The sequence below is a fragment of the Narcine bancroftii genome, chromosome 5, assembly GCF_036971445.1.
Source record: "Narcine bancroftii isolate sNarBan1 chromosome 5, sNarBan1.hap1, whole genome shotgun sequence".
Taxonomy (NCBI): domain Eukaryota; kingdom Metazoa; phylum Chordata; class Chondrichthyes; order Torpediniformes; family Narcinidae; genus Narcine; species Narcine bancroftii.
Genome location: NC_091473.1, coordinates 18,638,712 through 18,665,793, shown reverse-complemented (window position 1 = coordinate 18,665,793; position 27,082 = coordinate 18,638,712). Strand labels below are relative to the sequence as shown.

Below are 27,082 nucleotides of genomic sequence, written 5' to 3'. Positions count from 1 at the left end.
AACCACATGATCACAAGCCATGCCCACTAAAACACTGGAGCACCAGCTCACATGATTCCTATCTCAGCCAACATATCTCCACGAACCATTTATTATATTTCAAAGTGTCGCATGTGGGCTCATGAGCCCAGTTTGGCCATCCCTAGTATATGGCTTTCAGCTTCTGGAAAATGAGGATCTTAGCAAGGTAGCAAAGAAATTGGTAGGAATAAAGATTCACTTCAATTGATTCCAGTTTTCAAAGAAGGAATATTACCCATTTTGATCAATGAGTAACCTGGATTACAGAGCAAGTTATAGATTGTAAAGTTTTTGCCATAGTCGTAAATCCCTTTTCCAAATCACTCCTGTTCAGCATAGAAAGATGGATAAAATAGGTGACTAAAAGTCCTCTGGCCTGACTACAAAATCAATTGGCACTGCAAAAGCACAGACCTAAAATATGAATTACCACAGATTTGTTCAAAGCAAATTGCATTTGACTAATTTAGTAGAGTTTGTTGATGAAGTAATGATGAGAATTTTTGAAGATAGCGGGTTTATGCTGTATTCGTGGACTATCAAAATGTATCTACCAGGGTAAATCAGTGAGCAAAACTAAAGTCTATTGGTCTGATTCTATGCTGCATCTCTTTATGTTGCACTGAAGTCAATGGAATGGAAGTTTTAATATCTATATACACAGGAAGAACAACTTCAGCTAAAGAAGACCAGCCCTCAACCTCCACTCAGTGCTGCAATCCAGTATTGCTCTATTCAAGGGCAAAATAAGGCTGATCACCAGTTTTCTGACTCAAGTACTGAATGAAATCTCAGCTCGTTTAGTTAATGGTTCCGAGTAAGCTGTATGAAATTTCGAGAGACCAACACTGAGCAGCAAAATCACCCAATTATATGTAGGAAGACACTACTTATTCACTCAGAATAATAAAGTAAATATTCAGAATCACTTGACAAAATAGCATCTTCGTATTCATTCTCTTTATGTTGCACACATACAGTAATATTCCACAGAACTATTATTGATGGGCAAATATGTGCCAGAACGCCATTCTTCTTGGAGGTAACAAGCCAGTGATGAAAAGTGAGCACAGCTTGCTGGGGCTAAAAGCACCTTGATGAAGATGAAGAGACAAAAGTTTATCGTCATGCACTCAAGTACCATGGACAGATGCACTGAAATTCATTTTTGCTTCAGATAAACAGGATCCCCAAAAGCAAAACAATAAGTACAAATTAAAATACCAGACAAGAGAATCAAAGATCAAGTATAAAAGGATTAATATTCATAGTTGAATGATGCTTGCATCTTAAAAAAAAAAGCCAAGAAATAAAATCAAACAGTTGCATCTGTGTTCTGTTCCATCTCAAGACTACACAAAGCTCTGCTGGTTCCCGCTCAACTGGAATTCACCACTCAACCAAATCAAATTTGAAAAATGTTAGAAGAACACACCAACTTTTTTCACATATTAATCAAGAAAATGAATGTCAGTGATTTAGACCCTTTTAGAAGTCCAAGAGTTCAATTGATGATTTGAAAATTCTGAAGTCTTCTTGCTAAGCAGAAGTTACTCGAGAGCTGCCAGGTTCCATGGCACAAGTGTTTGGACCATCAGTCACTTTAAATGAGAAAGTTTAGCATTTTGTGCAGCGTATTAATAATCAAAGATTATTCGCATACCTTAGTCTTTGGAGGTTCAAGCAGATCTAGCAGAACACAGCAGGAGCGCTTGAGGATCTGAGAAGTAGTGTGAAAATAATTAGTCCATTGATGCAGCAGGAAAACAAGTTGTAAATTGATCTGCTATAGGAATCTATGAAAGCTTTTACTTCTGCAAAGTTTAATCCTTTCTTTTACATTTTGTACAAATGGTGGGGGTGTGGTTTAAAATAGGCAATGAGCCCTCCGTTCCAACAATTTTTTTAAAATAAGCCCATGGCCATACTTTGTATCAAGCATGTTCCTATTTGTACCATAACATTTACGCTAAAATGCAGCGCTGCCAGAGCTGTTATAATGGTAGAGCTGCGATTGGTGCGGACCTGGGAAAAGCAGAAAATGGAGACACAGCATTCCCCGCAGGCTTCTACCACCCAGTCCTACTGCCGACAGCTCCATAGAGGCTTTAAATGGCCTGTTTAAAGAGCTGACAGTGTTTTATTTCAAAATCCTGTGAAAAATGGGATTTGGGCCCAAGATGGCGACGTCATGCTGGCAGTGGCTTCAAGGGGATGCTGATTCTGGGGCTCAAGAATACAGGTAGAGGACTGGTGCAGGGCAACAGAAATGGGGAAATCACCTCTGGTTTGAGAATGAGAGGCAGAGGAGATGACCCTACGGGATGGTGACCACAGCAGCAAACCACTGAGGGGTTCTATGGCTGAAGAACACACCCACACAAGCTGCAGGATGCCAGTCAAAGGACTCACACCAGACTGCGGACTGCTGGTCAGTTGAATGGGTACCAGGTGTTGGAACCAAGATCCAAGAGGGTGCCGAGGGGCCTCAGACATTGAAGGGTTCCTGATAGTGTCAGAGGTTTGGATCTGGAGCTTGGGTTGTGGCTGATTTTGGACAAGTCTGTGCAGTTGCAGAGGATACAGGATTGTTGGAGATGAATTCACGGAGACTCAGTGGCTCTGAATGGACACTTTTTTGATTCTCTTTCTCTAACTATAAGGGCGCCAGCAACTTTTGCTGATGACATATTTTTGTCTGCCTAACGGCAGAATAAATGCAATTTTGTGCAATATTACATCTGCTTTATTGCACAACAATAAAAAAAACTTGATTCTAGTACGAGCACATAGATCACTCAAACAAACAGCAAATTTTAATTCACATGCATATCTCTGCTTGTTTAGTCAAGGAGGAACAACTTAGCGCATACACAATGCCTTTAACATGCTTACGATGTCCAAAGTGCTTCATGTCAAGGAAACAAAAAAATGTATGACCAAATACAAACATGAAATCCTTAACCAATCAACTTGAATGGCTTTGATTGGAATACATCTTGTTCTGGAACTCAATGTTTAAAGTTCAAATTTATTGTCAGAATACATACATGTCATCACATACAACCTTGAGATCTTTTTTCCTGTAGGCGAGGCAGAATTACCACTTATTGGTAGTGCAAATAAAAAAACTGTACACCACGTAAACATGGAAACTATAAAGAAATATAAACAAACTGACTGCAATTATTTTCTTTTTCAATATTTTTATTGTTTTTATATTATAATACATATAGAAAAAGATTGATATATAACACTGATACAGCTGTAACAAAGTAAGCAAGCCCATTAACAGAATTTTTACATTATACAACATTATTGACTCAAGGATATATTGGGAATAAAGGGGAAAAAAAAGAAAGGAAAAAAAATTAAAATATAATTATATCTTTGGCTTGGCTTCGCGGACGAAGATTTATGGAGGGGGTAAATGTCCACGTCAGCTGCAGGCTCGTTTGTGGCTGACAAGTCCGATGCGGGACAAGCAGACACGGTTGCAGCGGTTGCAGGGGAAAATTGGTTGGTTGGGGTTGGGTGTTGGGTTTTTCCTCCTTTGCCTTTTGTCAGTGAGGTGGGCTCTGCGGTCTTCTTCAAAGGAGGTTGCTGCCCGCCAAACTGTGAGGCGCCAAGATGCACGGTTTGAGGTGATATCAGCCCACTGGCGGTGGTCAATGTGGCAGGCACCAAGAGATTTCTTTAGGCAGTACTTGTACCTTTTCTTTGGTGCACCTCTGTCACGGTGGCCAGTGGAGAGCTCGCCATATAACACGATCTTGGGAAGGCGATGGTCCTCCATTCTGGAGACGTGACCCACCCAGCACAGCTAGATCTTCAGCAGCGTGGACTCGATGCTGTCGACCTCTGCCATCTCGAGTATTTCGACGTTAGGGATGAAAGCGCTCCAATGAATGTTGAGGATGGAGCGGAGACAACGCTGGTGGAAGCGTTCTAGGAGCCGAAGGTGATGCCGGTAGAGGACCTATGATTCGGAGCCGAACAGGAGTGTGGGTATGACAACGGCTCTGTATACGCTTATCTTTGTGAGGTTTTTCAGTTGGTTGTTTTTCCAGACTCTTTTATGTAGTCTTCCAAAGGCGCTATTTGCCTTGGCGAGTCTGTTGTCTATCTCTTTGTCAATCCTTGCACCTGATGAAATGGTGCAGCCAAGGTAGGTAAACTGGTTGACCGTTTTGAGTTTTGTGTGCCCGATGGAGATGTGGGGGGGCTGGTAGTTGCATGGCAATATAAAGAAAAAGAGCACTTCTAGTAAAAATAAGAAATGCAAATCCACGAGAAGCACAAGTGATATAATTTACATTCCTTTTTTTTTCCAAACTTTGTTTAAAAGATAGAAAAAACATTATAGTAATCAAAAAAATATTTTAGAAAGAAATATATTAAAAAAAACAAATAACAAAAAATAATTTTAAATTTTTTTTTTAAATACACAAAAAACCCACCCCACTCTCCCACCCCTTCAGCCCGCTCCCTTAAGGGGAACAAAATATATATATATATATATATATATATATATATATATATTTAAAAAGAAAATATTATAAATGTTAATAACATTTCAAAGTATATTTAAATGCATATATTTCAAATACGGAGACCACTTACTAACAAAAGAGGAAGAATTATCATGTAAATTATAGGTAATTTTTTCCGTGACAATACATACTTTCAATTAATTGTGCCAGTGTAATATATTAATCTCAGTATCATCTTTCCAAGTACTAGCAACATTTATGCACTACTGATAATACCAAACATACAAAAGCAATTTGAATTTTGTCCAATCCCATTCCCCTTTATGAATACAAATTTCCCAACAAAAAAATCATTGGATCTAATGGTAATATAAAATTATATAATTTTTCCAAAACTACTTTAATTCCTTGCCAAAATGATTGAACTTTAACACATCCAAACGGCATGTAGAAAAGTTCCAATACATGAGCCACATCTAAAACAAGAATCCGAATTACTAAACCCAATTTTTTTTTAGCTTTACCAGGGTCAAATATAATTGATGTAAAAAATTATAATTAACCATTCCTTATCTTACATTAGTCAATTTAATTACATTGTCCTGTCACATAGTCACCCAATCATCTTCGGGAAAAATAAATACTAAATGACTCTCCCATTTAAGTTTAGATTTCTCCCAATCTGACTTATCCATACTATCTTGTATCCATACTATCTTGTCACAAATTATACATAACTGAAATATAACCCTTTATCGGTATAGAGAAAATCAAAGATTCAAATCTCGACAAAGTAGATAAAATCATCTCTCTACCATAATTATCTTTTATCGAAGCTCTAAGTTGATAATACACAAACAAAGAATTTACAGGTATATCAAATCTTTCTCTCAATTGATTAAAAGAAAGAAATTTCCCCTCTTCAAAACAATCTTGTATTGTCTTTATACCTTGAGAGTCCCAAATCTTTAAATGATTATTAAACATTGAAAAAGGAATAAGCTGATTATTATACAATGGAGTTAGGATTGATAATTTATCTTTCGACCCTAACATCCTGTTTTTTTTTAATTTAAATCTTTAACGAATGTTTCAATATTGGCATTTAATATTGCTGTAATAAAATCAAATTCCAATGAAATATAAATTCATGTATCTCAACCCGAGAAATACACGCCATCTCCACTTTAGCCCAGCTAGGAGGCTGATCTAAATCCACCAATCTACTAACAAACATCAACTGGGCCGCTTCATAATAATTTTGAAAATGTGGTAACTGTAGTCCGCCCAATGCATACTTCCATGTAAGTCTATGCAAGGCCACTCAAGCTAATTTACCTTTCCATAAAAACTCTCGCACTGCTTTATTCAAATCTTGAAAAAAAAAACCTTTTGAAGTAAACAAAGTATTGACTGAAATAAATATTGAATTTGAGGAAAAATATTCATTTTAATACAATTAACCCAACCAATCAAAGTTAATGGAAGATCTTTCCACTTAATCAAATCTGCTTTAATCCGATTTAATATAGGCACTTAATTTAATTGATATAATGATTGATCATTAGTATCAATAAACACACCTAAATGTTTAATTTTACTTGTCCACCTTAATTTTGTAATAGTTTTAATTTCAGAATAATTTACCAACTGGTAAAATTTCCCTTTATCTCAATTAACTTTATATCCCAATAATTTTCCAAATTTTGACAAACACTCTTGCAATTGTTTCAATGATCATTCTGGTTCCATCAAGTATATCAACACATTATCCACAAATAAGTTAATTTTATATTTTTCATTCTTAACCCTCATCCCTCTAATTTATTCATTTTGTCTAATAGCCTGATGGTTCAATAGCCAACACAAATAAGGCTAGTGACAATGGGCAGCCCTGCCGAGTTGAACGAGTCAATTTAAATGGTAAAGAAATCTGTCCATTTGTCACAACCCTAGCAAAAGGGTTCGTATATAAAGCCTTAACGCAACCAATAAAAAAGGCTGAATTTAAATTTCTCTAACACTTTAAATTTTAAAGAATCCCACTCAACCCTATCAAAAGCTTTTTCTGCATCTAACACATTGACCAAAGTAATTAATTGAAATATATTGTCTGATGCATTTCTATTCTTAATAAAACCCGTTTGATCAATATGTACCAATTTGGGTAAATATTTAGCAAGTCTATTAGCTAATATTTTCACTATAATTTGATAATCTGCATTTAATAAAGAAATAGGTCTATATGAAGGCACTTTTAATGGATCTCTATCTTTTTTTGAAATAACAGTTATTAAAGCACTTGAACATGATTCTGATAATTTCTAATCTTCAGTAACTTGATTCAACACTTCTCCAAATACATTGGAGAAATCATTATAAAAAGGTTTATAAAATTCCACAGGGAATCCATCATCCCCTGGGGACTTTCCATTAGGCATTTCCTGAATAGCTTCCTTAATTTCAAAATCTGTAAATGAAGATTCCAATTCCTGAACATCATTCCCATCTAATACTGGTAACTTTAATTTAGATAAGTAAGAGTCAATAGAACCATTATCCTGTTTCCCCTCAGAAGTTTAGATAAAATGAATAAAATTGGTCATTAATTTCCTGAGGTTTATAAGAAACTTTTGATTTCTTCTTAACAGCATTAATAGTCTGAGATGCCTGTTCAGCTTTCAATTGCCAAGCAAGTACCTTATGAGCTCTTTCCCCCAGCTCATAATAACATTGTTTAGATTGATTAATTAAGCACTCAAACTGATAAGTTTGTAAAATATTATAATGTAATTTCAACCTCGCTAATACGGCTTTTTTATCTTCTATTACACTTTTCTGAAAATCTTTCTAACTCAGCAATTTGATTTTCTAACTCTAAACTTTCTGCCATATACTGTTTCTTAACTTTCGTAGAATAACTAATAATCTGCCCCCTCAAATAAGCTTTTAAAGCATCCCATATTACAAAATGACTATCCACAGAATTAACATTCTCGGTCAAAAATAAAGAGATATGCTCTTTAACAAAAGTAACAAACTTTGGTTTTTTCAATAACATTGCATTAATCCTCCATCTAAATGACGGGCATACTACCTCCGAACTTTCACAAGAAAAAAGTAATAATGCATGATCTGATTTAACTCTACTTTTATATTCAGCTCATAATACACTACCTTATAAATGTGATGACACCAAAAATAAACCAATTCGAGAAAACAAATCATGTCGTGAAGAGTAAAAAGAAAAATCTTTCTATGTAGGATTAACTTTTCTCCAAATATCCACCAAATTTAAATCTTTCATTAAAACATTAAATTGTGTTGCCATCTTTGATTTCCTTATACTTTTTGGATTTCTGTCCAATAAAGGGTCCAGAACACAATTAAAATCACCACCAAGTAAGACATTTTCATTAGCTTGAGTTAACAGTAAAAAAGCTTCTGAAATAAACCGCTCATCATCTATATTAGGGACAAAGATTCAGCAAAGTCCAAGATTCAGCAAAAATTTGACAATTCACTCTTAATACTCTGCCAGCATACTCCTCTGAAGATTCCAATTCAAATGCTAAATTTTTATGAATCAAAATCATTACTCCTCTTGCCTTAGAATTAAAAGAAGAAAAAACATGAGCAACCCAAACTCTTTTCAATTTCAAATGTTCTTTTTCAGTCAGATGTGTTTCTTGTAAAAAAGCAATGTCAATTTTCATTTTTTTATACAAGCCAATATTCTCTTTATCTTAATTGGATTATTTAATCCCTGAACATTAAAAGTTGCAAAATTCAATTTAGACATCTTTTTAACTACTAATATATTTACACACTATAAAATAATGCTCCCCTCTATAATTCTTCAAAGGGAAAAAAAAAATCCTCCACTCAAAAAAAAACAATTAAAAAAAATAACACAAAAAAACAAAAAAAAAGCCCAAAGGTAGTAATACCCTAAAAACCTGGGTGTGGTAAACCCACTAGCGGCAGATGACTATCAAAGTTTTCAGTTTCATCCACCCCCCCCAGGCCAGATACATATTTATTATTTCATTAAACACAATCAAATATAGTCCATATATTCAACCCAATGATTCCAAACCCAACAACTGCTCCGGATCTTCAACATCAAGAAGACTTTGTGTCAACTCTTCTTTCTTTCCATACTTTCCATTCACTCTCCTCTTAGGAGACAATGGAGAGAAACACCCATTTCTTCACAGTTCTGGCAAAGATTAAGCAAAAACCAAAGCATCATGATCATTCTCAAAGAATTAAGATTGAAAATTTCCATTAAAAACCTTCAAAATTGCAGGATAACGAAAAGCAAACTTGTAGTCTTTTCGCTACAAAACATCTTTAGCTGTATTAAATTCTCATCATCTTCTAATAACCTCTTGGCTCAAATCGGCTTTAAAAAAATCTATGTTATTTTGAACCATTATTGGAGACTGACTCTGCCGTGCTTTCTGTACTGCCATACATAGAATCCTTTCCCTGTCTTGGTATTTTAAACAACAAACCAAGACTGCCCTCGGTGTTTGTCCTGGAAGTGGTTTTCTTCTCAGAGCTCTATGAGCCCGATCCAATTCCAATTCTTCAGGAAAAAGCTCTTTACCAAGCACCTCTGGGATCCAATGCTCAAAAAATTTTATAGGACTGGAACCTTCAATGTCTTCTGGAAGACCAACTATTTTCACATTATTCCTTCGGCTTTGATTTTCCAATGAATAAATCTTCTTCAATAAGTCTCTTCTTTGAATCCCCCAATCTACAAAATAACCTTCCACTTTTTCCATTTTTTTCTCTATTACGTTCCACCTGATTTTGACACTCAGAAAAGGCTGTTTCAATTTTCTTAAAATTATCTTCCACAGTATACATCTATTAATATCACTCATTGACATTTCATCACACAAGGCATTCATTTTTATTTTCATCTCCATATATCCTTGAATCATCTGAGTTGATATTTGTTTTGACATATTGTCCATTTGACAAGCAATCCCTTCCAAAACAGGGAACACTGAATCCATTTCAGATTCCACCTCCACTTTTTGAGGTCTACCTCCTTTAACTATAGGCTCCTCCTCCTGGACAAATTCCAATAAGGTAAGTTCCTCTTCTTCCTCAGTCATCATAAATCCTTTAACTGAACAGCTGCAGGTCTGGACACCCGACACCTGCACCCTGACCTCTTCGGGACATCGGCGTTCAGGCTCCCCCACAGACCATATTTTGTCCAGCAATTCTCGGACCCGAGATGCCCCACGCAAGCCAGGCAAAGCCGCTGGACGTGCAAATGCATCCTCCAACGTTACACAGTGCGTCCCCGGGCCGCCCAGCAAGGTCACGGGTGCCATTTTCGGCCGTCCCACCCGCACACACGGCTTCACATGAATGTGGGTCGGCAACAGCCGAACTCACCAAAGTGTTGGCGCCATCTTGCAGAGGCAGGATCAGCGCCAAGGTCAAACTCGAATGGGCTGAAGTTCTCTGAGGCTTGGAGGCTCCCAACCATGATTCCATGGATTCAGCTATACAGGTAGGCCTCAGTTCTTCCGCACTTTTGTATGGTCATTTTTTCTGAAGTTGAGGTTTAGATTTTTTCAAATTAGTTGCCATTATTAATCACTGTTAGTTAAACAACTGTAAATATTGTTTTTAACCACTTTTATGCTATTTTAAAACTGGGTATTTAATAATCCAGCTGGGGAAAGGTGGAATACACATCTTTCTTCTATGCCATCTTACCATGCCCCCATAATTTACATTCTCATTAAAGGTTATGAATGTAATTTAAAAAGGAGCTCCAAAGATTAGAAACATTTAAATTTAAAACACTTGTTAAACATTTTTTCCCCCCAAAGATAGATATGACATCATATCATGTAACCAATGATTCTGAGTGGGCGGGACAGCATCTTCCATCTGATCAAAATTTCTCATCTTGCAATAAGAGAAGCGAAGGCTAATAAATGGCATTAAGATGAAGACAATTTTACTACCTTCTGTTCAACCATCCCAAACAAGGCCACTGACAGATCTGAGTGGTCTCAACTGAGGGTTCACTACAACATATCAGAACAAACTATTTAGCTGGTCCTTGCCAATTAAAAAAAATACAGAAATCCAAAACAGTCTGGATGGTTAAGTCAAAATACAGATTAGCTCATATAAAAATAATTTATAAAAGGATGCCAAGTTTCTTCAAACTTAACAGAGGTATCAAAAGTACAATAATTTTTTTCTAAACTTAAACATGACATAACTTGAGAGAGCCATTGAGTCAAAATACATGAATAAGAATCTTTCTATTTAAAAAGGATGGCTCTTCTGGCCAACAGTCTAGTAAAGGCTACAACCCAGTGTGCAGAAGTGGAAATTCGACCCCACCTCTGGAACTATAATTCCAAAAATAGCAGTCAATGGATTAGGTTGCAATCTAATACCCAGCATAACTGACAAAGTCTTAAAAGTACCTGTCCAATACTTCTCCAATACAGAGCAAGAACAAAACATATGCATTAGTGTGGCCATTTGTGATTTACATCTATCATTAGGGCCAATTCATATTTCCACATATGAACCCAATGTATCACTTTAAATCAATGCAAGTCGGGCACATAATGAAGAGGTATTAATTATTCCAAAAATCATTTCCAAAGTTCATCTGGGAGAAGTGACTGAAGTTCCAATTTCCAAGCTCCCCTCTATTTTTATCATTAGAGATAGATTGCAATTTTAATTAATTATTGTAAATATTACCCATTAAACCCTTATGGGAAGAATTCAAATGAAAAAGAAACTTCTAACTTGGAAATACCAAAAGAAATATAACTTAGATATATTACATTTGTTACATATTATATCAAAAGACATTAAACCCATCTATAGGCAGATCCAAAAAAGACAATTCCTTTGCTTTTCCAAAATGAAAAGGCAAAATGTTTTCTAAACTGAAATCAAATCCTAATTGTGTGTTGGCCACTAGATTATCAATTTTTCCCAATAGAAAAAGGCAAGAATGGTCAAAATAAAGAAACAAAAGAAAATTTCTCATTTCAATTCAACTCCAAATCAACCCAGACTGGGCCACCCATTTTGTTATCATAGTATAACCAAAATAAAACATAATGAATATTAACAGCCCAATAATAAAATCTAAAATTGGGTAGATCTAAACCTCCATTCTTTGAGATTTTGGAGATAAATTTTATTTAAATGAGGATAATTTTTTTCCAAATATAGGATGATATAATAGAATCAACTGAGTCAAAAAAAATTAGAAACAAAAATTGGAATAACTTGAAAATATATTTAGAAATTTGGGTAAAATATTCACCTTAATAATATTAATTTGTTCAATTAGTGACATCAAAAGAGGAGACCACTGATATAAAGATTTCTTCACCTGATTTAATAGAGCAAGAAAATTTTCCTTAAATAAATATTTGTGATTCTTAGCAATTGTTACATCAAGGTATGTAAATTGGCTTTTAGCAGTCTTGAAAGAAAAAGCAGTGGATTAAAAGTTTTTTTTTAAGTTTGCTTTTGTGTAATTTTAATTTGTATCCAGAAAATTGACCAAATTGATGGAGTAATGTTATTATGGCAGGAACTGAAGAATTATGATCAAATACAAAAAAGCAAAATGTCATCAGCGTAAAGAGAAACTTTGTGGACCAATCCTCCTCTAATAAAACCAGAAATATCTTGAGATTCTTAAAGGCAATAGCCAAGGGTTCTTAAACTAAATTAAACAACAAAGGGCTAAGAGGACAACAATGTCTGGTCCAACAACAAAGTTTAAAAGGTTTAGATTGCAAAGAGTAGGTAAGAGAAGCAGCAGGAGATCATTGTAGTAACTTAATCCTCAAAATAATGTGGGACCAAAATTAAACCTTTAATATAGCAAATAAATATTCCCACTCAATTTTATCAAAGGCCTTTTCAGCATCTAAAGAGATAACTCATTCTGATGAAGAGAGGAAGGGGGATTATTTAATATTCAATAACAGGCGCATATTAAAATGTGAATAACAGTTTTTAACGAAGCCCATCTAGTCCTCAGAAATAATAAGAGACAAAATATCTTCAAATACTGTCCAAGATTTTAAATAAAACTTTTACATCAACATCTAAAAGAGAAATTGGCCTGTAGGAAGCATAAACTGATAAATCTTTTTATTTTTGGGATGAGGGAAATCATAAAAAGTTGTTGGAAAGTTCCTAGATTTAAGAGTCAGAAAATGCAGAACATAAATGGGGTACGAGCAGGTGGGAAAAAGTTCTACAAAACTCAACAGGAAAGCTGTCAGAGCCTGGTGCTTTGCCAACTTGCAATGATTTAATCATCATTATTAACTCTTCCTGTAAAATAGGTTTTTCTAATTGTGCTTGTGCTTCCAAAGAAAATGTAGGTATTGTCAAACAGTCCAGAAAATTTGTCATAGGAGTTCTGTCGATATTCTAATCTCTATAAATCTGATTTTCATAATGTCTAAGCATGTCATTAATTTCTACATGGTCCGTGGTAACACTACCATCTTCCTTCTGAATCTCCAAAGAAAGATGTTTAGCAGCTAAGCCTTTTAGAGAATTAGCCAAAAGTTTACCCAGCTTATCACGGTGAATACAGGATTGAATTAGTTTCAAGTTCAACATGTTTTTTAATATCTCAGATTTTGGTGTAAGGGCATATTGTTGATCTGAAAGCTTTATTTAATGGGTAAGTGCAATCCTCTCATTATTAGCTTCTTTTTTTCCAATTTCACCATATATAAAGTAATATGTCCTCCAATATAAGCTTTATAAGAACCCCAAAAAATTAAGCTAGAAACCTCCAAACAAGAATTGTCATCAAAGAAAAATACAATTTGTTCCTTCATAAATTTAAAAAATCAGAATCAGAGAGTAAAATTGAATTAAAGCACCAGTGTCTAACAGGTTGAGGTAAATCAGGAAAGCTCAGTGATAAAACAACTGGACCATGATCTGAAATTACAAAAGACTCATATTTACATGCACTAATTAATGGAATCAGTTGTTTATCAATAAAAGAAAGTAATCAACCCATGAGTACATAGGATGGGCACTAGAAAAAAAGGAGTATTCCTTATCATTAGGATGGAAAAAAAAGTATGTCTAAAACGCCTCACTTTAGCAAGAAAGAATGAATGAATAAAGCAGACTTATTTAATGTAGCTGTTTTAGAAGATGAGCAGTCTAAGACAGGGTCAAACCAAGAGCTAAAGTCTCCATCCATTACCAGAGAATACAAGTCCGGTAAGGAAGAACATTCAAAAAAACCTAGATCATCAACATTAGGACCATAAACATTAGCAAAATCAATCCTTCTATTATATAGTTTTCCATGAACAATAATGTCAGAAACAACATTATGATTAACAAATGGAATAAATTGGTCAATTAAAATTGTAACCCCTCTAGCCTTTGCCATAAAAGATGCATGAAAGTGCTGCCCCTTCCAACATCGAAACAGATGCGGTGTCAATCAAACGGATGCTCATTTCTTGTTAAAAAAAAATTCAGCCTTAAACTTTTTAAGTGCCTAAATATTTTCTTGTGCTTAATAAGATGATTTAACCAAGGATATTCCACCTCACAACATTGAAACCTTTACTCATATTAACTAAAGTTAAGAGCAAAGATATTTGAAAAGAAAATACATAAACCAATTAACTCTATTTGGCCGTGAGATTGGAAAAGCTTTACACAGGAAGAAATGTAAGCAATCGTGAATTACCACTGCAACTTCAAAAAGGAATCCAAAACCAAAACCTCCCTCTCCCTCCCCCAAAGAGATAGCAAGCTAAATCTCAAAAAATTCATCCCCTTAAAATTCTTTCTTCAAGGCAACACTCCTTATCTAAATGTAAACTTCATTAAATCTTCCAGCTAAGCCGAACTTGTAATGACAAATGTCTAAAAAGCAAGGTTGGATTTGGACAGATGAACAGATAATAGCCATTAGAAAAATTTATAAAGCTGCAATATATATTGAATTAACAATATACAGCTTTAATGTAAAGGCCAATTGAATTTAAAATATCTCAAAATATTCCATGAAAGCAAGTCAACATACTGAATTATTTTAAAAAAAATCAAACTAATATATAAGAATATCAAAAATTAACTTTGAGAGATATGTGAAAAAAACATAAAAATAGCAACATATATAAAAGAAGAGATAACTGGCACATCCTTATTACTCCATATAGCTAAGTATAAGTGCAATAACCTAAAGCAATCTGAGTTACATTCATCTTGTGAGTTCAAAAAACACAGAAACAAAGAAGTCATGACTGATTCACAGAGCAGAAGTAGAAGGGAGTTCATCGAGAAATTTCTGACCACCCGATGGTGAACACAGCCCATGTTTCGAATTGTTCAGGAGTGTGACCCCAAGTCGTGCCAGAAAACGAAGGGAGGGTGTGCAGCCTCCCTTATACAGCCGAGACCCAACATCTTTATATTCGGCGCATTCTTTCGTCACCTCCATGGGACAATCTTCAACAATTCTGATTTTTTGTTGACAATATGACAACATTCTTCTTTGGCAGGATTCACGTATTAGTAAATCTTTTACTTGGAAATAATGTAAATGGAGATTCACCAAATGAGGTTTAGCGGCAAGCGATCTATGAGCTTAGATAAAGTAGGTAGCAATGTTTCACCAAAAACTTCCCGAAGTAATTCTGAAAAAAAATTTAGTAAGTTGGCCGGATTTCATTTCCTCTTTCAGACCAAGAATTCTCAAGTTGTTTCTTCTGCTTCTTGCTTCTAAGGGAGTCATTTGATTTGCTGAATCAAATATTAATTGCCTGTATACCTTGCGAATTTCATCCAACTTCACAACTGCTTAATTAACAGTGGTTTTGATATCTTTAACATCATTCTTCTGTTCCTTAATGTATTCCATCAAAGTCGTCATTGAATTCACAAGCGAAGGATTTTCCTCCCAGCTTTAGTGCTTCTTGTCAAGGTCATCATTAAACAATTACAATAATTAGCAAGAAAATGTCTGAGGAAGAAAAAATCTTTCAAAATAAGGATGTAGGAAGTGGAAGGTAATTAAGAAATTAGGATCAACTGCAGATAGCTCCTACTCCATTGGTTGCCTGTAGGAAAGTCCCCTGACTGCAATTCAGAGAGAAAAAAAATCAACAAAGTGCAAAGTTAAGAGTCCTTAAAAGAGTCCCTGCTTGAATTTACTGTTGAGGAGTCTGATGGTGGAGGGGAATCAGCTGTTCCTGAACCTGGTGGTGCGAATCTTGCGACACCTGGACCTCGTTCCTGATGGCAGCAGCGAGAACAGAGTGAGTGATGGGTGATGTGGATCCATGATTGCTGCTACTCTCCATGGCAGTGTTCCCTGTAAATGCTCTCAGTAGTGGGGAGGGTTTTGCCTTTGATGTTCTGGGCTGTGTCCACTACCTTTTGCAGGGCTTTACACTCAGGGGTATTAGTAACCCCACACCATGATTAAGCCAGTCAGCACATTTTCCACCACACATCTGTCAAAATTCACCAGGGTTTCCAATGTCATACCAAACCTTCACAAACTCCTGAGGAAATAGAGGCGCTAACGTGCTTTCTTCACAATACAATTAGTGCGTTGGGTCCAGGAAAGATCCTTGAAGATAGTGAGTCCCAATCATCTAAATTTACTCTCCACCTCTGATCCCCCAGTGATTACTGGATTGTACACCTCTGGTTTTCCCTTCCTGAAGTAAACAAGCAGCTCCTTGGTTTTGGTGACATTGAGTGTAAGGTTGTGATTAGTGCACCATTCAGCCAGGTTTTCTATCTACCTCCTGTATGCTAACTCATCGTACTTTTTTTATACAACCACTACCGTGGTATCATCAGCAAATTTATAGATGGTTGTCGTCGCACCGAGCCACACGGTCATATCAAGTAGGCCTGGGGACTAAGAACACAGCCCCGTGGTGTTGCATTACTGATGGAGATCTGTGAAGGATTCTGAAATTTGATCAAGTTGGAGGGGAGAGTTCCATCAAGTCGTATCAAATTTATTATCATCTGAATGCACAAGACCAACCCAACAAAACAGTGTTTTCTGGTCCATGATGCAAAACATGCAGACACCCAACCAGACATAACCCACATACAGACAACGATGTATATGCAGGACAAGTATTCATATATACAAATAAATAAATAGTATTTTGTGAATATACGAGTCTCAGATGGTTAGTGTGAGCAGTTTTTTGGTGGCTCAGCATTCTTGCTGCCCATGGGAAGTGGTTTCTCAGTCTGGTGGTGCTGGCTTTTCTATTGTCTGCAGGGTAGAGGGAGTGCTCAGTGATTTTGTGTACCCTCTTCAGACATTGATCCTGGTACATCACATCAATCGGGGGGAGGAAGACTCCAGTGATCCTCTCTGAAACTCTTATGGTCCTATGGATTGACCTCCAATCCATTTCTCTACAGCAACCTATACCACACTGTGATGCAAACAGCTAGGACACTCTTGATAAAGCTCCATAGAAGCTTGACATGACGATGGCCGATAGTCTTTCCTACTTCAGTCTTTTCAGGAAGTGCTGTGGTGTCTTCCTGACAAGTGAGATGTTGTGTGTCCAAAATAGGTCACAAGTTAAGTGAACTCCAAGGAACTTGGTGCTCTCCACCAATTATTGATGTTAGTGGAGGGTGTCACTCCTGGTCCTCCTAAAGACCATGATCTCTCCTTCTTGTCTACGTTGAGATATAGGTCATATCACGAGATTTTCCACCACTTCCTTGTACTGCGACTCATCGTTGTTGCTGATGAGGCCAGTGACTGTCGTGTCATCTGCAAATTTGACGACACTGTTGGAGCTGGATCTGGTGATGCAGTCGTGGGTCAGTAGCATGAACAGGAGTGGGCTAAGCACAGAGCACTGAGCTGCGCCAGTGCTTAGCATGACGGTGCTCAATATTCTGCTACCGACCTGGACAGACTGGGGTCTTTCTGTTAGGAAGTCCAGAATCCAGTTACCAGGAGGGATGTTGAGTCCCAGTGAAGACAGCCTCTCCACCAGCCTCTGGTGAATAATCGCATTCAATGCCGAGCTGAAGTCAATGAACAGCAGCCTGGCATATGAGATGTCGTTCTCCAGGTGGGTCAGGTCGAAGTGAAGAGAGAAGGCTATAGTATGGTCAGTGGAATTGTTTCTTCCATAGACAAATTGAAATGGGTCCAGCATCTCTGGGAGGTGTGCTTTGATGCGTTGAATCACCAGACGCTCGAAGCATTTCATAATGGTATAGGTCAGTGCCACAAGGCGGTATCACTGAGCTGAGGCCTATTATTGCCTCCCTCAGCAGTACAGAGATTATGTGGCTCTCCTGAAACCTGTGGGAACTATGTCCATGAAGATCTCCATCAATAGGTTTGCACCGTCCTTCAGTCCCAGACCAGGTACATGGCCTGGTTCCGTTGCCTTGTTTGGGTTCACCTTGGTTAGAGTTCTCCTCATCATGCAGCCTTTCTATCTGGGTCCATTACATTTTCAGTTCTCAAAGTTTTTTACTACCTATATTGAAAATTGCTATTAGCTTTGTAATCTCAGAGAAATTTTTACTGGATAATTAGCAAGGCCACAATGTTCATCATTTCTTACAAATAGGCTCTGAACCATTTGGCTCTGAACGCTCAGTTGTCTATTTTAATATTGTATTCCTCATAAATACAAGTAAGATGGATATTGGACAAGAGATTATCCAGTCGATAAGGACTTTGAGCCAAAACATAAATCTTTTTTTGAAGGAAACGAACAATTCACCTTGTCTAGAAGCTTCAGAAACATTTGAGTCGATCATTGTGACTGCAAAACGGATTTGGAAACTGAGATGGTAGGTTAATTGGCCATGAGTGTGTAGGCAAGAGGTAGATTATGAGGTGTATTGACAGGAAATGTAGGAAGAATAAAACGGGATCAGAGGAGTTTTGGCCAAAGGACATGGCCTCAGAAAAAAAGAACTTCCCTTTACAACAGAGAGGAGGAGAAATTTCTTCGTTTGGATGGTGGTGAATATGTGGAATTTGCTACAGCAGATGGTAATTTAGGTATCTTTAAAGCAGAGTTTAGTAGGTTCTTGATGAGAAAGAGTGTCAAAAGTCATGGGGTGAAGGCAGAAGAATTAGGTTGACAGGCAGGATACATCAGCCATAATTTAAATGGCTGACTGACTTGATGGGTTGAATGGCCTAATTCTGCTTCTAAATCTATGGATTAATGACAAAGGATGCTTGATGGTTGACTCTGACCTAATAAGATAAAGGACCCTTTTCCTTGTTTTATGACAGAACACACAACAAACAGGCAAACAGGAGGATGACTGATTGACTCAGAGGAAATCATTCATCTTGGTGTAAACATCAAAAACGCACAACCTTATAAACCAGGAAGCCATGTTAATACTGTGGGGTGATGGATAATTTTTTCCTTGGCAAAGATACCCAAGCACTTGGCATTTCTTCAAAAGCAAGCACTTTGTTTGTACAATTGAAAATTAAAATGCATTCACCAAAAATATGGAAACAGTCAAGGTCACCATCCAATGTGAATGTCCAATTTTCTGTATTTTTCTGATGACACCAACACTAGTGTTTGAGATGTTTTTGTCATCTTCCACAGTTGACAGAGATTTCAACTCTAATTATTCCATTCTCCCCCACCTCACCCTTTCTTTTCCCATCCAGAGCATGGAAATTTCCCTGAAAGCAAATTCCCTAGCATCACATAGCTTCCTGGCTTACAAAATCATGGATTTCCCATTGTTGTCTAAACTAAGATCAATGATCTTCTGATCATAATGCCTGTCAATCATCTTCTCCTTGTTTGTCTCCATCTTCATCTGCTACCCCACAAACCTCCACGTTTAATGGATCATCCTGTGCATTTACTACCAACTTCAAGATGACAGCACCATAGTATGTATTATCTCCTTCCCTCCTCGGTCAACGTTCTGAAGGCACCATTCCTTCCAACATCCTGATTTGCTCTTCCATCTCTACCAAGATCCCTTCTCGCTTCTCATGCAACTGGGAAAATACAACATCTTCCTATATTCTTCCTTTCCTGATATCCAGGAACTTAAACATTCCTCTATAGTGATGGAGAAAACTGCAGACACATCTATAAGTGTGGCAATGCTCACAATATGGTCTTCACACTGGATAAACCAAATGCCATCGACCTGCACAACATCCCCACTCAGATCACAAGGGTGACTGAGACACTTCAATTTACTTCTCCTGTTGGACACCTCATCCTGGCCAGCTTCTACGACCTTTTACTTCAATTGTTTGTCTAATTTCCATCTTTGGTCTCCTTTACGGTTTCAACATTGATTAAAATAATCTCAAGGAACAGCATTTCCTCCTTTAACTAGGGCATTATAGTCCTCAGAACTCAATGTTGTATTTAACAATCTCATATAACCAGCCTTTCTATCTGATGTCTGAACCAGCCAGTACAGGTATATGGTCATTAATTGTTTCTCTATCCACGGATGCTGCCTGACCTGCTAAGTATTTTGAACCTTATCAGAATCTCATTTTGCTCTCTCTCTCTCTCTCTCTGAAGCCAGACACAAACTGGTATGAACGTGCTACTTCACCTGATTCTGTTTTAATGGCTCCCAAGAGTTCAATACAAGATTTAAAAAAACTAATGAGCTATAGAAAAAAAAGAGATTGTAAATGAAAAAAAGTAATTGAACAAGATATCTTAAAGACTTGGGATAAAGAATATAATGACCAAAGCCCTACATTTAAAGAGCTCTATAAGATTATTTAACAACAGGAAATCCTACAGATTTCTAAATTTGCTCATTTGGCAAATAACTTAGTAATTGTGATGTATGGGAAAGGGTATGTGGTGAAAGATTGTCAGCACCAAAAGTACATTAAACAGTTAGTTTATGATAGCTACTGTACTCTCTCTACACCCATTACTGTACAGCAAAAAACCATTCCAACTCCATCTTCAAATTTGCAACAAGCCAATCATGAGCTGATATCAAATAACCATGACTCCAAATACAGGAAAGAGATTAAAAGTCTCGTGGCATGATACCAAAATACAACCCCCATCTCAACATCAATAAGATGAAGGAGATGATCAGTGGCATCAGGAGAGGGAGCAGAGTCCACATTAAACGTGCTAAAATCAAAAGAATAATTTCTGAGGAATCAACATTTCCAATGACCTGTCTGAGTCATGCACATTGACATGAAGAACAACAAAACGTACCAGAGCTTCTGCATCTTTTTTAATACTGAGGAAGTTTGGGATGTTCTGTCTCCCTTTAACAACTTCTACAGGTGCACCACCGAAAGCATACCTGCTGGATACATCACAGCGTGATATGGCAGCTGCTCTGTTCAAGATCAAAAGCTACAGAGATTGTGAATGCAACTCAGAATAAAACCTTCCCTCTATTTCACAGATCCTACCTACATCTCTTACTGCCTCAAAAAGGCAGCCAACATACCAAAAGGCCCAACACACTTTCTTCTCAACCCTTCAACTTGAGAGAGGGCTTATAAGAGTGTTAAAATGTGAACCAACAGGTTGAAAGATACAGTTTCTTCCCCACAGGCCATCAGGCACCTGAAAGTACCCCACAACAGTGTTTTCATGCTGCCCTTCTTTGGTGTTAATGAGTATTCCCTTTCATTCTAATCCTACACTCCGCAAATTGTGCTCTTTACACGCTCATATGTAATGCTGGAGATAATATGTTGGTCTGTTCAATTGAAGAAGTCTTCTCACCATACTAGGTATTTCAAAATATATAAAACTTCAATATTAAACAAGTTGATCACACATTTAACACTGGGAAATTTAGATCTACACAAAGCCCAGAGAACCTTGTTACACTGAACAAATTTTGATTGGTTAAAGACACTTCTTTTGCTTGTATCAAAGCAGTCACATCCAGATTAGGAATGGGGTAGAGACTCCCAGGGATTGGAAGTGTGATCAGAGCTGGTAAATCATTAGAAAAGCCAGGGTGAGCTGAGGCAGGGAGTCAACAGTCGACAGGTGCAAATTGTAGTCATAGAGCAGCTGGCCAGCTGCTAGGAAGTGTGATCAGTCATCAGAGACTGCAATCAGTCATCCTGATGGGTCAATCATAGGGGGAGCTCAATGCAAAGCTAAACAAGTTTTAAAGAATCACTGCAGGAACTTAGCAGGTCAGATCATGGGCAGAAATGGTCAATGTTTTGGGACTGGACCCTTTAATAAGAATAGTGGGAAGTGAGTGATAATACGTTTTTAAAGAGGAAAAGAATCTGTGGGGAAGGGTCCTGTGACAGAAGGTGTGTGTGGTGCAGTGACAGGTAAAGGGACAGACTGTTATGAAGGTGGGCAGGGGAAGGGATAAGGTGCAAACAAGGGTCGTGGAGAGATTTATCCCTGCATAAAGCAATAGGAAAGATGTGGTTGGAAGTGAGATCATACTGAATTTGGCAGAACTGTTGGAAGACAATGTGTTGGATGCAAAGTCTGGTCAGTGGAAAGGACCAGAAAGACTTGATGTGCCACACAAATTTCTCTCCTTAAGATTACAGCATCTCCAGTGTTTGTTTCTCTACTCATGAAATCAATTGGAGAAATATACCAGAAAACTGCAAGCACATTCCCAATCTTTCAAGCATTTGTCATAGAGGAGTACATCGTCTAAAATGTCAGTCACCAAATTGTCCATCATGATATTAGACCTCAATGATCAGCAATATTCAAACACTACTGTAGTTGGTGAGCAGCAAGTTAACATCACTGGCATTGGCATTGACCATTGGGCCCTCAAGTTTTAGCCAGCTCTACATACAAGCAATCCAGAAAGTGTCACTGCCCCTCACCTTCTCTCACAACCCTGGAAATCATTTCCTCTGGATACCACTCCAGCTCCATTCCATCTGAAATGGCTACCTACCCAAAAGATTTTCTGCCATGTCTTTCCATGCTGACCTGCTGGGTCCATCCAGCTTCTCATTGCTTGAGATTCCAGCATCTATTGTCCTTGTGCTTCTCTATACAAGAGCAATCCAGCTAATCCACCCTTCCTAAGATCCTTTTGAACCCTACTGCTGGAAGTAAATACCAGTCCCTAATCACTTGTTACATGCAAAAGCCTTTCATCCTGAAATCATCTTTATTTTACACCTTTACTTTTGACCCTACTGTTAATTTGAGAGGGACAGAAAGAGAACCTCATTTGAGAGGTTATTTTTAAAATGATAGCAACCTGAAAAATTGAGGCAGAAATTGATATCGGTTTGCAAATAACCGTATAACCATATACAGCACAGAACAGGCCAGTTTGGCCCTACTAGTCCATGCCGGAACAAATCCCCACCGTTCTAGTCCCACTGAAAAGCACCTGGTCCATACCCCTCCAATCCTCTCCCCTCCATGTAATTATCCAGTCTTTCCTTAAATGTAAATAACGTCCTTGCTTCAACAACCTCTGCCGGAAGCTTATTCCACACCCCAACTACCCTTTGCGTGAAGAAATTTCCCCTCATGTTCCCCTTATAATTTTCCCCCTGCAATCTCAAACCATGGCCTCTGGTTTGAATATCCCCCACTCTTAATTGAAAAAGCCTATCCACGTTGACTCTCTCTGTCCCTTTTAAAATCTTGAACACCTCCATCAAATCCCCCCCTCAATCTTCTACGCTCCAGAGAGAAAAGTCCCAGGCTGCTCAATCTTTCTCTGTAACTCAAGCCCTGACATCCTGTCAACATTCTCGTGAACCTTCTCTGCACTCTCTCTATTTTCTCTATATCCTTCCTATAATTTGGTGACCAAAACTGCACATAGTATTCCAAATTTGGCCTCTCCAATGCTTTGTACAATTTCATCATAACATCCCAACTCTTGAATTCAATACTCCGATTTATGAAAGCCAACATTCCAAATGCCTTCTTCATCACTCTGTCAACCTGAGAATCAACTTTGAGGGTACTATTTGCCATAACTCCTAAATCCCTTTGTTGCTCTGCACTCCTCAGTTGTCTACCATTCAATGTATATGACCTATTTAGATTTGCCTTTCCAAAATGCAACACTTCACACTTACCCGTATTAAATTCCATCAGCCACTTCTCAGCCACTCCTCTTGCTTTCCTACATCTCTTTTTAAGCTACGGTATTCTTCCTCACTATCCACAATACCACCAATCTTTGTATCATCTGCAAACTTACTTATCCAATTCACCACCCCTTCTTCCAAATCATTAATGTATATAACAAACAATAGTGGACCCAGGACCAATCCCTGAGGAACTCCACTAGTCACCAGCCTCCAATTTGACAAACAATTTTCTACCATTACTCTCTGACACCTCCCATCCAACCACTGCTGAATCCATTTCACTACTTCCTTATTTATACCTAACGACTACACCTTTTTACCTAACCTCCTGTGGGGAACTTTGTCAAAAGCTTTACTAAAGTCTAAATAGACAACATCCACAGCCTTCCCTTCATCAATCTTTTTTGTAACTCCCTCGAAAAACTCTATAAGGTTTGTTAAGCATGATCTACCCCTGACAAAACCATGCTGACTACTACCTATCAATCCTTGTTCATCCAAATATTTGTAAATGCCACCCCTCAGAACTTTCCATCAACTTACCCACCACAGACGTCAGACTCACAGGTCTATAATTTCCAGGCTTACATTTGGACCCTTTCTTAAACAGTGGAACAACATGAGCCACCCTCCAATCCTCTGGCACTACCCCTGTGACCAGTGACATCCTAAATATCTCTGTTAATGGCCCCACTATCTGTACACTAGTCTCCCTGAGTGTCCTTGGGAATACCTTGTCCGGACCCAGAGATTTGTCCACCTTTATCTTTTTTAACACTGCCATCACTACCTCCTCAGTTATCCTTAAACGATTCATGACCTCCCCACTATTTTTCTTTACTTCAACTGGTACAATATTTTTTTCCCTAGTGAATACCAAGGAAAAGAAATCAGATACGTTTATCTAATTATCCAAGAGGATAATGAATGCAAAGTGTAACCTGCAATTTGCTACTGTTCCTTTGTGACATATGCATTTCAGTCCTGTCATAATCATATTGAATATATTATTGGCCACTTTTGTGGGAACCCCTTAATGATTTTCATAAACATTGTCAAGGATACTGTTGATTGATTTTATCTCAATTACTTTCCATTGCTTCATCATACTTCAATACTCTCTTCACAAACTACACAAACTGGATGCCCTTGTGCAAAACATGAGAATGATTCTGGAATAAGTGTCTAAGATTACCATTTCAGAAAGAATATTTTCTACTACTGACTTGCCATCAGTAAAATTAAAGAGTTGTTTGAAAGCACTGCCCTCATTATCCATCGTGTTATTAACTGTGCTCTCAGTAAATATATATTTTAATACACAAAGTGAATGCTTAATTATACGGCTAGAAAAAAAAACATTTCTTCTGGACTACTAATGAATGCTCTTTTTGCTTGAAGTGCAAAGTGTTTCCATGATGATATTGAAGGGATTGAGCATGATGCTCCTATATAATCTGGCTATTTAATAGTGGCTCCTTTATAATCCAAACTGATTATAATCCAAACCTGATACAGTATATAAACATACAGTATTTTCTTCCAAATTTCTGTTACCTGCAACATAATCCCACCACTTCTCCTCTCCGCCTTCTGCAGGGAGCACTCCCTGAGAGACACCCTCAACCACTCTTCCCTTCCCACTAATCACCCCTTTGGTATCTAATCTACCTGGTATATACAGTGGAAACTTGGGACTATTTTATGCTGCAGCAGGAGGACTGCAAGAGCCACATCACACTTGAGTGGTGAGCATGCTCAGTGCAACAGTACACATATATATATACATACACACACACGTGTGTGTGTGTGTGTGTGTGTGTGTGTGTGTGTGTGTGTGTGTGTGTGTGTGTGTGTGTGTGTGTGTGTGTGTGTGTGTGTGTGTGTGTGTGTGTGTGTGTATATATACACACACATATATATATATACACATACATACACATATATACATATATATACACATACATACACATATATACATATATATATACATATATACACATACATACACATATATACATATATATATACATACACATATATACATATATATATACATACATATACATACATATATATATGTGTGTGTATATATATATATATATATATATATATACACATGACCAGCAGCCTGAGATGTGAGTAAATGTTTGTGCTGTAAACTTGCAAGCTTCCCTGAGTGTTTATTAAAATTCCCGATGGTACAACCGAGGACCTAACACTACCCCTGTGACCACAGGAAGTGCTACACTTGTGACAAACCTCCTCTCTCACCACCATTCGGGGCCCAAATAGTCTGTACCAGTGAAGCAACACTCATTTGTGAATGTGCAGGGGTCATCTACTGCATCTAATTCTCTCGTGTGCCCTTCCCTACATCGGACGGACTGGACACAGACTAGGAGTTCATTTTGTTGAGCACCTTCGCTCTCTCCGCGGCAATGGTGGGGATCTCCTAGTAGCCACTCATTTCAATACCACATCTCACCACCACACCAACTAGTTTACCCATGTCCTCAAGCACTGTCAAACTGAGGCCACCTGAAATTGGAGGAGCAACACCGAATATTCCGTTTGGGCACTCTGCAACCAGATGGATTAACATCGACTTCTCCAGTTTCCATTGGGCCACTTCCCTGTCTCCCTCTGTTCACCATCCCTCTGTCTCCTTTCCTCCAGCTCTCCACCCCCTTCCTTCTTCATTCAGAGAGCTATCACCTCCCCCTAACACTTTGCATTTTTTTTCTCTTGTGCCTTCCCACCAATGACCTCTCTTGCCTATGGGCCTGTGCTCCTCCCTCTACTATTATAATCAGACTCCTGGCTGCGTTTTGCTCATACCTTGATGAAGGACCCAGGTCTGAAATGTTGTTTATGTATCTTTATCTTTGCTGCAAGACTTGATGAGATTCTCCAGCATTTTTGTGTAAACTACAATCACAGCATTTGCAAATTATCTTGTTTAACCACAGTATGTAAAAAAAAAAATGCTGAAATGCAGAAGGAACTCATCTGGGGTGTTCAGCATCTATAGGGGACAAATATATATTGCTGACATTTTGGCCCTGAGCCCTTCTTCAAGGGAAAAATAAAATTAGAAAAGCCAGAAGCAGAATATATCAGGAAGTCTCAGAATTCCATCATTGAGGGAAGAATCCAGACCAACCAAACGTGTTAATTAGATGTGATATGGGTCTAGGTGGAATTGGAGAGACAACGGGGGAGGGGAGAGGATGGTGAAGCAAGGGTGGTGGGGGGGGGGGGGGGGGCGGGAGTTTAATGAAAGCCAGAGAAGTCAATATTAATGCCATGCAGTTGGAGACATAGTTGGAAGATGAGATGTTGTTCCTCCAATTTGTGGGTGGTCTCAGTCTGACAGTGCATGAGACCATGAACAGACATGACAATAAAGACAGGTGGACAA

The 27,082-nt window shown here is 37.8% G+C and overlaps 1 long non-coding RNA gene across 2 annotated transcripts; it reads right to left on the bottom strand.

Annotated features, from left to right (window-relative positions):
• Positions 1–974: 974 nt before the first annotated feature.
• Positions 975–24,569, bottom strand: LOC138762631 (uncharacterized). 2 transcript variants are annotated; one of them, XR_011356990.1, is made up of 3 exons: positions 24,392–24,569; positions 1,685–1,741; positions 975–1,114 (listed from the first exon to the last, which is right to left on the bottom strand). It is a non-coding gene; the product is annotated as an uncharacterized lncRNA (long non-coding RNA). The 2 variants fall into 2 exon arrangements; XR_011356989.1 differs by having other exon boundaries at positions 24,449–24,569.
• Positions 24,570–27,082: the final 2,513 nt, after the last annotated feature.